Below are 14,650 nucleotides of genomic sequence, written 5' to 3'. Positions count from 1 at the left end.
AATGTTTCTTTGTATTATCTTTTATATTTTCAATATTTTTAATAAAAGAATGATTTTATTTATTATATTTTGTATTTGAAGCTTCATGAAAAAGAAAATTTTAAAGTCAATGTTAGTAGTAACACTCCGACTCCCTTAGATTTTCTAGAAATGATGCCATTCTTAACTCTAGGGAAATGGGGTGTTACAAATACTTTGAGGATGAAAATAGTACGATGTTTGGTTCAGAGCTCGATAGGTATTTTTCAAATGGGATTGTACAAAAGACACACGGGTTCGAGATTTTGCCTTGATGTAAGAAGAATTCATATAGATATCCTATCATTGCGTAGATTGCATGTGATGTGTGAGTCATCCCTATTTTTACTTTTTCATCCAAGTCTGTATTTAGCACTAATGAACGTATATTGGACCCATATAGAAGCTCATTAGCGCCAGAGACTGAGCAAGCCTTAATATGCACTCAAAATTGGTTAGGAAACCAACCAATTAGTAATCGGGAGGTGGAGGAGTATGTAGAAGGCATTAATATCGAAAGTAAATATTTTTATATGTTAATCAAATATCTTGATTAACAATTATGAAAATCAAGTCGACAAATTTGATAATTATGAAATCAAATCAAATTCTTAATTTGATATTACCTACAACATTCCCCTCAGTCTCGAAATTTGAATTCTTGAAATTGAAATTTGAGTATAACGTTAATATTTGTTGATTGATCACCAATGAGATGATGAAAGTGGTGTTGGTGATTAAGTGACTGGCAACTGAAACATTAAATCTAGAGTTATGGCCAACAATGGGTTGATAATGGTTCAAAGCAATGTTTTGAATACCGTACCGAACACCGTACCGGTCAAGGCACTGGAACGAAATATTTCGGTACCGGTACCGTTTCGGGATAGCGTTTCGGGATAACGTTTCGGGATAGTCGATCTATAAATAAATTATATATATATAAATTATATTCTAAAATAATAGTTTATATATAAATAAATTATATACAAATACATATATATATAAATTATAAATAGTCTAGTCTGAATTGAAGGTTAAAAAATAAGTTTGTAGTTTGAAAAAACGAAAAAAAAAAAAAAACACAGGCCGAAATATCGGCCGGTACCGGCCGAAATATAGGCCAGTTCAGGCCGAAATTTAGATCGGTATGACCGGTACCGGCCGGTACGGCCGGTATTTTGGCCGGTACGGAACAAGTATAGTACCTGTACCGGCCGGACGGCCGAAACGAAAAATTTCGACCGTACCGGCCGGTACGGTACAAAATTTAAAACTGTGGTTCAAAGTGAATAAAGAGCTAACAATAGGGGAAAAAATGAGTCAACAATAGGCTACATATGGTCTTGGCCAACTATAGAACAAAAATCAACGGCTAAAAATAAGTTTGAAGTTTCAAACAATACTCACAACAAACCAAAACCCAATATAAAAGGCTCACGGCTAATAAATATACTCTAAATGCATGGATTTGAGATGAACACATGGTTGAATGGTAATGAAAATTTTGTGGGATGCAAAGCTAGAAAGGTTTTAAAAGAATTAGTCCACATGATTGAGTCTAGCGTTAACCAAAAACTCTTATGCCAAAATAGAAAATATAATATAATATAATATAAAAGAATATGGAGAAGAGAGAATGAGTGAGAGAATTTGAGGATTGCATCTTTGCTTTCTCAATTAGATTCACAACCCATATCAACTTATCTCACTACTATTTACTATTATTTATTAACTTTGACTCACAAATCTCACTACTATTCACAACTCATCTCACTACTATTTACAACTCATCTCAACTCATCTTCGAATCTAAACGAGACTATATGAGAAACAGTTTTTCTATTCAGCAACCTACATCACATATTTGTTTTTATTTTTATTTTTTTTCTAAACCTGTATGTGGTGTAAGGATGCTAAGTAGAATTTTTATATGAGGTAATTAGGCTCAAGGCCCTCCAAACAACGTCGGAACCCCTAGCCTAGAAACATGAAACGTTAGCATGAGGCATCAAATATTAGATAGTTAGAATATTACAATATATTTGTAAATAATAATAAAATAGTTTGAATCAAGATATTTTATTGAGTTTTAGGAAATGAGAAAAAAAAATTGATTAAAAATATTATATAGTTAAAAAAATTATTTAAATACCAATTTTTTAATATCATTTTTGTTTTAAAATTTGGAAAAATCGTATTATTATTATTATTATTATTATTTTTTGGTTTCGTTGGGTGTTTGGATAATAATTAGATAAAAAATTAAAAATTAAAAATTAAAAATTGTTTTGTATTTAAATAATATTTTAAAATATATATATATATATATATAGTTGTGTTGCGAAAAGAAACTTAATTCTTTGTCAAAAAAAAAACAAATATAAAGAGAAACTGGCAAAAAGTCTATTTATTTATTTTCTTAAAAAAAATAACGCGTATAAAAGAGAAAAAATCTTTGCTGTGTTTAAAGAGGGTCCACGTGGGAAAAAGTAAAAAGCGTACAGTTATTTGAAATAATGGTATAATAAGGAGAGACACGCAAGATGACTTTAAAAAAGAAAAAAGCACAATTATGATATGACCAATTCGTGTACTTGGAATATATCATTCTCGGAGTGATAATGTATATATTAATTAGTTTATTCTTTTAGAAAAAAATCCCAAGATTTTAACTTTAATTAGATAAGATATATATATAACATATTTTTTATAATATTTTCAGGGATGGATGGTTCAAACTGTGAAGAGGTATTTGAATTTTTTTCAAAGCTCGGTTCAAGAAGCATTTTCAATATATCACACACTCATATAATTCTTTCCAAAAATAGACTTGTTTCAGGTTTTGATATTATAAGAATTCTTTTTTTGTTTTATTTCAGAAAAAATATTCTTCTATCGATCATGTAGTGAATGTTTTCAATAAACTAATGCAATTTTATTTTATTTTATCTTCTTTTTTATATTGATTTGATTTCTATTATACTTCTCTATCTTTATTTCTTATTTTCTTAAAGCAAATGGAAGACAGTTTTAGTTATATTGATGCTACTACATTAAGTGGTGGTGGAGGTTTTGTTCGCTCATATTTCATTGGATGTGGATGAAAACATATACTAGTCCTTTAGTACCTTCTTCCGTGAATACCGAAAACCTCACACCATCCCTCCCTCCAGAGGCAAAAAGGGTAGCAATTAGTACATAATATGGGATAATTTTACAAAGGTTGAGCCTATTGATCCGATTGACACTAAAGCCTAATGCAATTATTGATCAAGACTATTTGAATGCTATTATAAAAATGACATTTCATCCTTGACACACCACCTACAATTCTCTTGTCAAGCCTTTTCCATTAAAGAAAAGAACCTTAGAAAGGATAAAGCACCATCACAATCAGGAGTTAGGATGGATGGTAAAAGTTATAATCCTCAATGTTTAGGAAAATATGAGAGAGAAAATAAGAGTGACAATTGCCAAGTATTTAATATGGTTTGAATTCTTATTTAGGATTGTGGAACATGAGGCATTTGCCGAACTTGTGGTTAATTTAGAGCCTAGGTACACATTGTCATCACATACTACTTTGGAAAAAGATTGTATAAATTAATAGAATGAAGGTAAGCAAAATCTGAAGGCTTCATTGAGAGGTCAAAGAGTTTGTTTTACTACTAATATATGAACATCGGCACAAAACATGAATTATATGTGTGTTACATGTCACTTCATTAGTCAAAATTGTTGGACACAAAAAGTCATTACCTTTCGCCATATTCCTAATCACCAGGGTGAGATGATTGCTTGGATGTTAGAGTCCAATATGATTAATTCGAGGTTGACTGACTTTTTACCATCACTGTAGATAATGCGCACATGTTTTAACTTTTAAACCTCATTCTATGTGATAGTTTAAAAGATATAGATGATGCAATAACCAATATTAGAAATGCAATCAAGTTTGTGAAGTCTTCACCTGCAAGACTTCCTATGTTTAAAAATTGTGCAAAGAGGCTAAATATTGAGTGTTGGAAAATGGTGTGTCTAGATGTTTCTACTAGATGAAACTCAACATACATAATACTGGGTGTTGCTAAAAAGTATGAATGAGCTTTTATGCTTATGAATATGGAGGATTCGCTGTTTTGAGGCCTAAGTTTGAGAGTTGGCAAAGTGCTCAAATATTTATCAAGTTTCTAAAAATTTTTATGATGCTACCTTGAAAATCTTTGGTTCATTGTACGTGATCATAAATGTACTATTTTATTCTGGCAACTTTGTACGATTGAGCAAACTCTAAACAAAATATGTAAGAATGATGATGTTATGTAGATGAGTATGAAATCTAATATGAATGTTAAGTCTTAGAAATATTGGGGGAGCATCGATAGGACAAACATGATTATTTATGTAGATAAAAGATTTAAGTCCAGGGCATTTTAGTTGAAAATGTGCAAAGGGATTGAGTGTAAAAATAGAATTGAGACTAAAGTGAGGTGTTTGGTTGAGGAATACCACAAGTTTGAAGCGTTAAGTAGTGGAAGATCAAATGTGGCCCAAACAATTTCCAATGGTACTTCGTCAAATATTATTAGTGACAAACTAGACTCTGAAGAATTTGATTCAGTTCTCGACCAATACTATAATGACCTTGTCCAATATTTTTAAGCTTAATATAAGGATAATTTTATTGGGCCTAAATTATGCTTGTTGGGTCATATTGGAAAATCCAATTTCAACTTTTGGATAATTTTGAATAGTCCACGAACCCAAAAATTATTATGGTATATTATATGTATTAGTTTGTTTCGACGCATATGTCTATCTGTTTGTGCATGTGTGCGTTTGTCTATATGATCTATAGGACAATGCTAGGGGGCAACGAGAATGGTGCCTTGCATTGTACGGATAAGTGTAAATCTACTTTTATTTTAGTTTTTCAACCATTTTTTATACATCTTTAAACATTTCTATAAAAAATAAAAAAAATAAAAAAATAATTCACTAATAGTCATTTCCTTAACCATTAAGTAAAAAAATAAAAAATACAATCAGTGAGGATTGTCGATCCTCGGTTCAAGAAGCATTTTCAATATCTATATCACACACACATATAATTCTTTCCAAAAATAGACTTGTTTCAGGTTTTGATATTATAAGAATTCATTTTTGTTTTATTTCAGAAAAAATATTCTTCTATTGATAATATAGTGAATGTTTTCAATAAACTAATGCAATTTAATTTAATTTTATCTTCTCGTTGATATTGATTTTATTTCTATTATATTTCTCTATCTTTATTTCTTATTTTTTTAAAGCAAATGGAAGATAGTTTTAGTTATATTGATGGTACAACACTAAGCAGTGGTGGTGGTTTTGTTCGCTCATATATTAGATGTGGAAGAAAGCACTAGTCCTTTAATACCTTCCTTCGTGAATACCAAAGACCTCACACCATCCCTCCCTCCAAAGGCAAAAAGGGTAGCAATTAGTATATAATATGGGATAATTTTACAAAGGTTGAGCCTATTGATCCCATAAACACTTAAGCCTGATGCAATTATTGAATGAGACTATTTGACTGCCATTATAAAAACGACACTTCATCCTTGACACACCACCTACGATTTTCTTGCCAAGCCTCTCCCATTAAAGAAAAAAACCTTAGAAAGGATAACACACCATCACAATAAAGAGTTAGGATAGATGGTAAAAGTTCTAATCCTCATGGGTTAGGAAAATATGAGAGAGAAAAAATAAGAGTGATGATTGCCAAGTATTTAATATGGTTTGAATTCTCATTTAGGATTGTGGAACATGAGGCATTTATTGAACTTGTGGTTAATTTAAAGTCTAGGTACACTTTGTCATCACAGACTACTTTGAAAAAAGATTGTATAAATTAATAGAATGAAGATAAGCAAAATTTGAAGGCTTCATTGAGAGGTCAAAGAGTTTGTTTTACCACTAATATATGGATATCAGTACAAAACATGAATTATATGTGTTACATGTCACTTCATTAGTCGAAATTGTTGAACACAAAAATCATTAGGTTTTGCCATATTCCTAATCACCAGGGTGAGACGATTGCTTGGATGTTAAAGTCCAATATGATTAATTGGAGGTTGACCGACTTTTTACCATCACTGTAGACAATGCCTCTTATAATGATGTGTGCTGCACATGTTTTAAACCTCCTTCTGTGTGATGATTTAAAAGATATAGGTGATGCAATAACTAGTATTAGAAATGCAATAAAGTTTGTGAAATCTTCACCTGCGAGACTTGCTATGTTTAAAAATTGTGCAAATAGGCTAAACTGTGAGTGTTGGAAAATTGTGTGTCTAGATGTTCCTACTAGATAAAACTCAACATACATAATGCTGGGTGCTGCTAAAAAGTATGAATGAGATTTTATGCTTATGAATATGGAGGATTCATTGATTTTAACGCCTAAGTTTGAGGATTGGCAAGGTGCTCGAATATTTATCAAGTTTCTAAAAGGTTTTATGATGCCACTTGAAAATCTTTGGTTCATTGTGCATAACTACAAATATACTATTTTATTTTGGCAACTTTGTACGATTGAGCAAACTCTGAACAAAATATGTAAGAGTAATGATGCTAATTGTTGAGTATGAAATCTAATATGAATGTTAAGTTTCATAAATATTGGGGGAGCATCGGTAGGACAAACATGATTATTTATGTAGATTTTGTCCTTGTCATTGGATACAAGATTAAGTGCATGGCATTTTAGTTGAAAATGTGTAAAGGGATTGAGTGTGAAAATAGATTTGAGGCCGAACTGAGGTGTTTGATTGAGGAATACTACAAGTTTCATGGGTTAAGTAGTGGAAGAATTTGATTCAATTCTAGTCCAATACTATAATGACCCAGTCCAATATTTTTAAGCTTAATATAAAGATAATTTTATTGGGCCTAAATTATGTTTGATGGGTCATATTAGAAAGTCCAATTTCAACTTTTTGGATGATTTTGAATAAGCCACGAACTCAAAAATTATTATGGTATATTATGAAATTTTAATGAGCTTAACAATTAGGTTAAAAGCTCAGTTAATAATTATGGACTAATTGGACCCAAACCCTTGAGAACTAAGACCCAATCTATTTATGAACTCTAAGCCCATGAACTTGTTCAATTTCAAACATGCTCGGGTTACAATCCTCTTCAAATTAGCATTCTTAAACTCAACTACCCCATATATATATTTAGCCCCATGCATTGTAGGTGCATCTTCCTCTTCGAGTCCTAGTTTTAGTTCTCTATTTACCTTCAGCACGCCACAACATCTAAAGGACCTCACCCACGGCATACACAATCACGCACAGTCCCCTCTCATGCATGTAGAAAATTTCAATCCCTAGGGTTGTCGTTGACCAACCTCCTGTCAAGCCCAACGTTGCCTTCATCTCTACCAAAGCCCGCACCTAGCTCATTGCACTCCTTACAACAACAAACTATCAGCCTCCATTGTCCAAGCCGCAGCACCTTGCCTGATTCACCACACACCAGCCTCGATTGGAGGAGAACTAGTCCAAGACCCACCACTACAGAAACCGCAAGCCCTTCCACACTGTTGCCGCCCTATGCCAAGTATCGAAATAGCCGTGCCCAACCACCTTCACCCAATGCCAAACGGAAACCGTAAGCTCCCATAACCCTTGCACCGCTACAAATAGTTCGGAAATACCTCGCACATTCATTCTTGTTGTACTTTCAACCACCCTTAGTCCCAACCGAGCCAGTATATCACCGTGAGCCACCAAAACCAGCAACTCGAGATACCAACACAACCTCTATTATTGCCCCACAAAAATTGAGCACTGCTATTCTGCAGCTCACCTCAACCAATAGAGCCACCTTAACCCTCGAGCCACCAACTGAACCGCTTAATTTCTCCCCCCACTAGATATTAGTTCTCTCTCTACATAATTCCCTCTCTTCTTCTCTCGACGGCAAGCCTTCTCTCTATCTCTTAGTTACTCTCTCCCCCCCTCTCTCTCCCTCCCTTTCACAACACCTCTCATGTTTTCTCTTCCACTCTCTCTCATCTCTCAGCTACGGGCTGGTATGTTATATTGTATCATGGGTTATGCAATTTTACATGGACCATGGGTTTGCATTGATGTAGTGTGGGTTTAATGGAGAATATCGATTTGTGAGAATTCAAGCCTACGAAAGGTTAGATTATTTTAGGGTTATAATAATTCTAAACTTTTAATAAATATAGGTTATTTTAGTATTTCAGGTTTAAATTACAAAATATGTGTTTAATTAGAAATTGACATGAGTTATGTGTCTGTTTTTATAGGTGGTCATTTATGTATCGAAAATATTGGATTAACGCTACAAAGTAAGTAGTTTGATCATAAAATTCAGATTATCACATGTTAGCTAGTATATATTATTATTAAAGTTAGTTCTTTAGAAGCCAATATTTATGTACTACACGTGTCATGATATTTGCAAACATGTCATTCATCATAATTTTGATCATGTTTAATTCCACATTTTATATTTATTTATATATTATGTATGTCATACATCTCACTTTGTATAAGACACATAAGTTTTCACAAAACAAATATAAGATACAAATTAAGATTAATCAAATGATCATTCAAATGCATAGTATCAATGCAGTCAGGGTAGATGTACAAGTCACGTACTCAAGCGTGGTCCATCACAATATATTACTATCAAATCAAATCAGTGGTTTCCTTTGTGGTCATAGAATGTGGGACTGGTGCAAAACCTCGCACACAGAATTAAGTATGTTAGGAAGTCAGATAATTCAGATCAATCAAATAATTTAGATGAGTCAAATAAGTCATGATTAGTTATGATAACAAACGTCGTGCACATTAAAGCATATGCATGAACAATCATGATTTTAAATTCTCAGCATTAAATATTTTATGGAAAACCCGATTTTATTATGTTTATGTTATGATGAGTTTCTTACTGAATCTTCAACTCATTTTAGTTTGTTTTATTTTTTTTAAACCACCCAAGGTAAGAATATTTATGAAGATGGAGCTTCAAGATGAGACTTAGCCCAGGGAGACGTGACAGAGCCTTAGATCATATACACAATTTTCAATTATGATTTTTATGGTACAAGTTTGAGAAATTTTAATAAATGTTTTAGTGTAGCCTCTTTTATATTTTCAGTATTTTTAATGAAAGAATGATTTTGTTTATTATATGAAATCTTTTGTATTTGACGCTTCGTGAAAAAGAAAATTTTAAAATCAAGGTCAGTTGTAGCATTCTGGCCCCCTTAGATTTTTTAGAAATGACATCGTTCTTTGCTCGAGGGAAGTGGGGTGTTACAAATACTTTTGAGGATGAAAATAGTACGGTGTTTGATTCAGTGCTTAATAGGTATTTTTCGAATGGGATTGAACAAAAAACACACGAGTTCGAGATTTTGCCTTAGTGTAGGAAGAATTCGTATAGATATCCTATCCTTGTAGAGATTGCACGTAATGTGTTGGTCATTCTTATTTTTACTGTTGCATCCAAGTCTGCATTTAGCACTGATGGGCGTATATTGTACCCATATAGAAGCTCATTGGTGCCAGAGATTGAGTAAGCCTTAATCTACACTCAAGATTGGTTAGAAAACAAACCAATTGATATTTAGGAGGTGGAGGAGTATGTAGAAGGCATTAATATCGAAGGTAAATATTTTTACATGTTAATCAAATATCTTGATTTAATAATTATGAAAATCAAGTCAGTAAATTGATAATTATGAAATCAAATTAAATTCTTAATTTGACATTATATTAAACATTCCCCTCAAACTCAATGTAGAAAACTTTGAAATCTTGAAACTAAAATTTGAGTATAAAGCTCATATATGTTGATTGATCACCAATGAGATGATGAAAGTGGCGCTGGTGATTAAGTGACCGGCAACTGGAACATTAAATCTGGTGCTATGACCAACAATGGGTTAATAATGGGCCAAAGTCAACAAAGGACTAACAATAGGGAAAAAAAAATAAGTCAACAACAGGCTACATATGGTTTTGGTCAACTATAGGACCAGAATCAAAGGCTAAAAATAGGTTTGGAGTTTCAATAAATGCTCATAACAAACCAAAACTTAATATAAAAGGCTCATGGCTAATAAATATACTTCAAATGCATGGATTTGAGATGAATACATGGTTGAATGGTAATGAAAATGTTGTGGGGCGCAAAGCTAGTTGAAAGGTTTTAAAAGAATTAGTCCACATGATCGAGCCTAACGTTAACCAAAAGCTTTGATGCCAAGATAGAAAATATAATATAATAGAAAAGAATATGGAGAAGAGAGAATGAGGGAGTGAATTTGAGGGTTGCATCTTTGTTATTCTCAATTTTGATTATATATAAAATATTAGTTTCTATTTATAGGAAAGTTATATCAAGATGAGATAAAATAAATATTTTCATCCATTTGAAAATCAAATCTCTTGATTTATCGTAATTACAAAATCAAATCAAAATAATAATCCAATCAAATTCTTGATTTGATATTATTTTCAATATTCAAATTCGCTACCCTTCCTTTCTCTCTTCTCCATATTCTTTTATAATATAGTACATTTTCTATATCACTTCATACCCCACCATAAAAGAAGAATCCCAACTCGTCCATGATACTTCTCATAGCCTAACCAACATTATATTATCAGTTGGTTGAACAAATTCCAAGGATCCTTCGTAGGGGTATAAACAAGCTAGCCGAGTTCGAGCGAGTTGAAGGTGGTTAAGTTTTGTTCGTTTAATTTTCATTTGAACGTGAGTTGCGTTCTAACTTCTCATCGAGTTAGATTTTATGTGTATGAACAATTTATGTAATACTCAAGCGAGTTTGAACATGTTTGCGAGCTGCTTTATTTGTATACAGTAGATAGTTTATATTTTATTTTATAACTTTGTCTAACAATTTTGTCAGAAAAACTGATTTTTTATTTTTTCTAATATCATTATAAATTATACATGTATTGATTTATCAAAAAAAGTATGCATGTATCAATGGTTAGATCCGTAAGGATTCGAGTAACATGTTTAATATTATGAACATGATTTCATTTAATTTCTTTAAATATCTTAAATATTCTCATTATAAATATAAAAATAATCAAATACGAAGTTATTTGAATTTATATGAATTTTTACGAGTCTTATTTTTTTAATAATCGATTATAAATTAATGTTCACAAACAATTCATTAATAAACAAATCGAGTCAACCTTAAATTTAACCGAGCCGATCTCAAGCAACTTGTCGAGTAATAGTATCTATTTACCATCTTAATTGTCTAAGTAAATTAGTACCGTATAGGCCAATTTTAAATTTTAATACGCATGATTTGCTAGTAATTTTTAGATGTGACGCCTCTATTGATTTTTTGAAATCTTTACTCTTTGATTATGAGATACATGAGTTTTTCTATTTAGCAACTTTACAGCACATACATGTTTTTATTTTTTTATGTTTTTTTCTAAGCCCGTAGGTGATTTAGGGCTGCTAAATAGAATTTTTATATGAGGTAATTAGGCTTAAGGCCCTCTAAACAACGTGAGAACCCCTAGCCTAGAACCATGAAACGTTAGCTTGAGGCGTCAAATATTAGATATTTAGAATATCACAATATATTTGTAAATAATAATAAAATGGTTTGAATCAAGATGTTTTATTGAGTTTTAAGAAATGAGAAAAAAAAATTAAATAAAAATATTATAAAGTTAAAAAATTATTTAAATACTATTTTTTTAATGTCATTTTTGTTTTAAAATTTGAAAAAATCGTATTATTATTATTTGTTTGAGTGTTTGGATAATAATTAAATGAAAAAATTTTAAATTTTAAATTAAAAAATATTTTATATTTGAGTGATATTTAAAAAAAAAATATATATATATATATAAATAGTTGAGAATACTTGTATTAAAGGAAATCATTTGCCAAGAAAACAAATATAAAGAGAAAGTGGCAAAAAGTCTATTTATTTATTTTCTTAAAAAAATAACGCGTGTAAAAGAGAAAAAAATCTTTAGTGTGTTTGAAGAAGGTCCTCGTGGGAAAAAGTAAAAAGCGTACAGTTATTTGAAATAATGGTACGAGAGCCACGTAAGATGACTTTAAAAAAGAAAAAAGCACAATTTTGATATGACCAATTCGTGTACTTGGAATATATCATTTTCGGAGTGATAATGTATATATTAATTAGTTTATTCTTTTAGAAAAAACCCAAGATTTTTACTTTAATTATATAAGATATATATATATAACATATTTTTAATAATATTTTCAGGGATGGATGGTTCAAACTGTGAAGAGGTATTTTAATTTTTTTCAAAGCTCTTAATATTTTAGACTTTTTTTTTTTTTTTGAGATCAAATAAACTTTATTGATAAACATCTCAACAACCAGTAGAGCATCTCCTTTGCGAAGAGCATGTGCAACTTTATCGGCTTCCCTATTAATGATTAAAAAACCACTTAGGAAACTTTGCAAGTCTATTCTTGATATCTGAAATGAGCATTCCTTTGTTATCCCAATTGTTTTCAGAACCATTGACAGGTTTAACAACCAGTAGAGCATCTCCTTCCATAATTATATTTTGTAGCCCCAACTCGAGACCAAAGGAAGTGGCCTGGACAATAGCATAGGCTTCTATGGTTTTTGACCCGTACTCTTCATTGTCAGTTTCTACATATGTTTCGTGAAGGTAATATGGTGACGGATTGGTTAGTCAAGGAAGAGACTTTAGGTGCAGATTTGGTCTATTCTAATAATTGCGCTCTTTCGCGGATTTTTTGTGGTGTGCTCCGGTTGGACTTCTTAGATCTCCCAACTCTAAGAGTTTAGATTTTTTTTTCTTTGGTTTTTTCTATTTTCCTTTGTTTTTGTCATAAGATTGTCAAAGATTGTTTTCCTTAGTTGCGGTCCTATTGGTTTTCCTATGGGCATTTTCTTGTTATCACGGTATTCCTCCACCATAAGAGAGGACATTATTAATAAAATTGTGAGGATGTCACTATTAGACATGTGACTTTCCTGCTCTCTTTTTTTTTTTTTTTTTTGTTAAGGTCTTTTTTTTTTAAAAAAAAAAAAAAAAAAAAAAAAACAAACAGCATAGGCTTCTGCTAAATAAGGATCTGGGTATAAAGATCTATTCATTCTCAATGTGCCTATCCAATCCCTAGCAATTGCTACAACACCAATTCTGAACTTTTACATGGCAATTGCTGTATCCTAGTTAATCTTGATTACATCTCTTGGAAGAGTCTCCCATGAGGTAATGGTTGAAAAGGTATTGGATGTCTGAGTAGAAAGCCTCATGTTCAAGGTTATGAGATCTAGCAATCTTTGAGTCACCTGATTCATGAGCACTTTTGGGTGGGTAAATTCATTTTGGAAGACAAAGTCATTTCTCATTTTCCATAGTTTCCAAGTTACCATTGCAAATTCCTCTATATCCTCTCTGTCTAGATCAATAAGCAAAGAAAGCAATGTGTCTTTAAAGCTCTGGTTGTTAATGCAAGTCTTCTGTAACTTCTTATAACACTCGCTCCAAACATCTCTAATTGATGCACATGTCCAAAGAACATGCTCAATAGTCTCAGGCTCTTGATCACAGATAGGACACATTGAGTTATCCACCACTCTCCTCCTGAAAAGCTTGAGTTTGGTAGGTAGACCATCCAGACCACAAGCCTTCCATAAGAATATTTTAGACTTGAATCTCTTAAAATTATTGTTCAAATTTCAAAATATATTTTGAATAATTAAAAAAAAAATAAACTTCAAAATATCTTTGGCATGATGTTTTCATTAAATTATGTCATTAAAACTGCTCAAGCACTATTCTTAATGATAATAATAGAATGATCCTAATACGTGAGACTATTTAATTAATAATTACTCATCTTTCACTTATTGAATAAACCATTTCCTGTTGATGTCTCTCATGTTGCCAAATCATATAATATTTGATGCAGGGAATTTGGGCTGATGTTGATAGCGCTTGACTATCTCGAGAACGTAGATCACTGTAAATATGACAAGAAATGGTGAAGATTCTTCGAATTCTCTAATTTTTATTATTTAATTTTTATTATAGAATTCTTACAGAGTTCACAAGTATGACATATCTCCAATATCATTTCCATTTATAAAGTTTATGTAGTGAAACTGGAAATACTATAGCATTATTCTTGTGGGAAATATTTAGGATATATGATTATAGAAAATCTTAGTAATATCATTATACATTAATGAAAAATCAATACTATTTTGAGAAATCCTTTGTCTCCAAAAGAATTTTAGAAATGTAAACTCATAAATTAATGTGGTTTGATGTGATACATTAGATTAAAATTTTTTTCACTATAAAATAATTCTGATGTATCATATTAAACCACGCTAATCTATGAGTTTATTTTTATCGAATCTCTTTTTGGATCTACTAGCACTTCTCATTTATTTTTTATTCAAGATTTGGCTATCACCGTTTATATTTACACATGATTTTAAAATATACCAATATATATTAATAGAATGATCAAATTTAAAAAAAAAATAATAATAACATTTTAG

General features: G+C 31.3%; 1 protein-coding gene across 1 annotated transcript in view; it reads left to right on the top strand.

Annotated features, from left to right (window-relative positions):
* Positions 1-14,650, top strand: part of LOC121255674 — a 103,890-nt gene that overhangs the window by 48,039 nt on the left and 41,201 nt on the right. The window lies entirely within an intron of this gene.

The sequence above is a fragment of the Juglans microcarpa x Juglans regia genome, chromosome 3D, assembly GCF_004785595.1.
Source record: "Juglans microcarpa x Juglans regia isolate MS1-56 chromosome 3D, Jm3101_v1.0, whole genome shotgun sequence".
Taxonomy (NCBI): Eukaryota; Viridiplantae; Streptophyta; class Magnoliopsida; order Fagales; family Juglandaceae; genus Juglans; species Juglans microcarpa x Juglans regia.
Note: the sequence above shows the minus strand (reverse complement) of the source record. Positions and strands in the feature narration are given on the sequence as shown.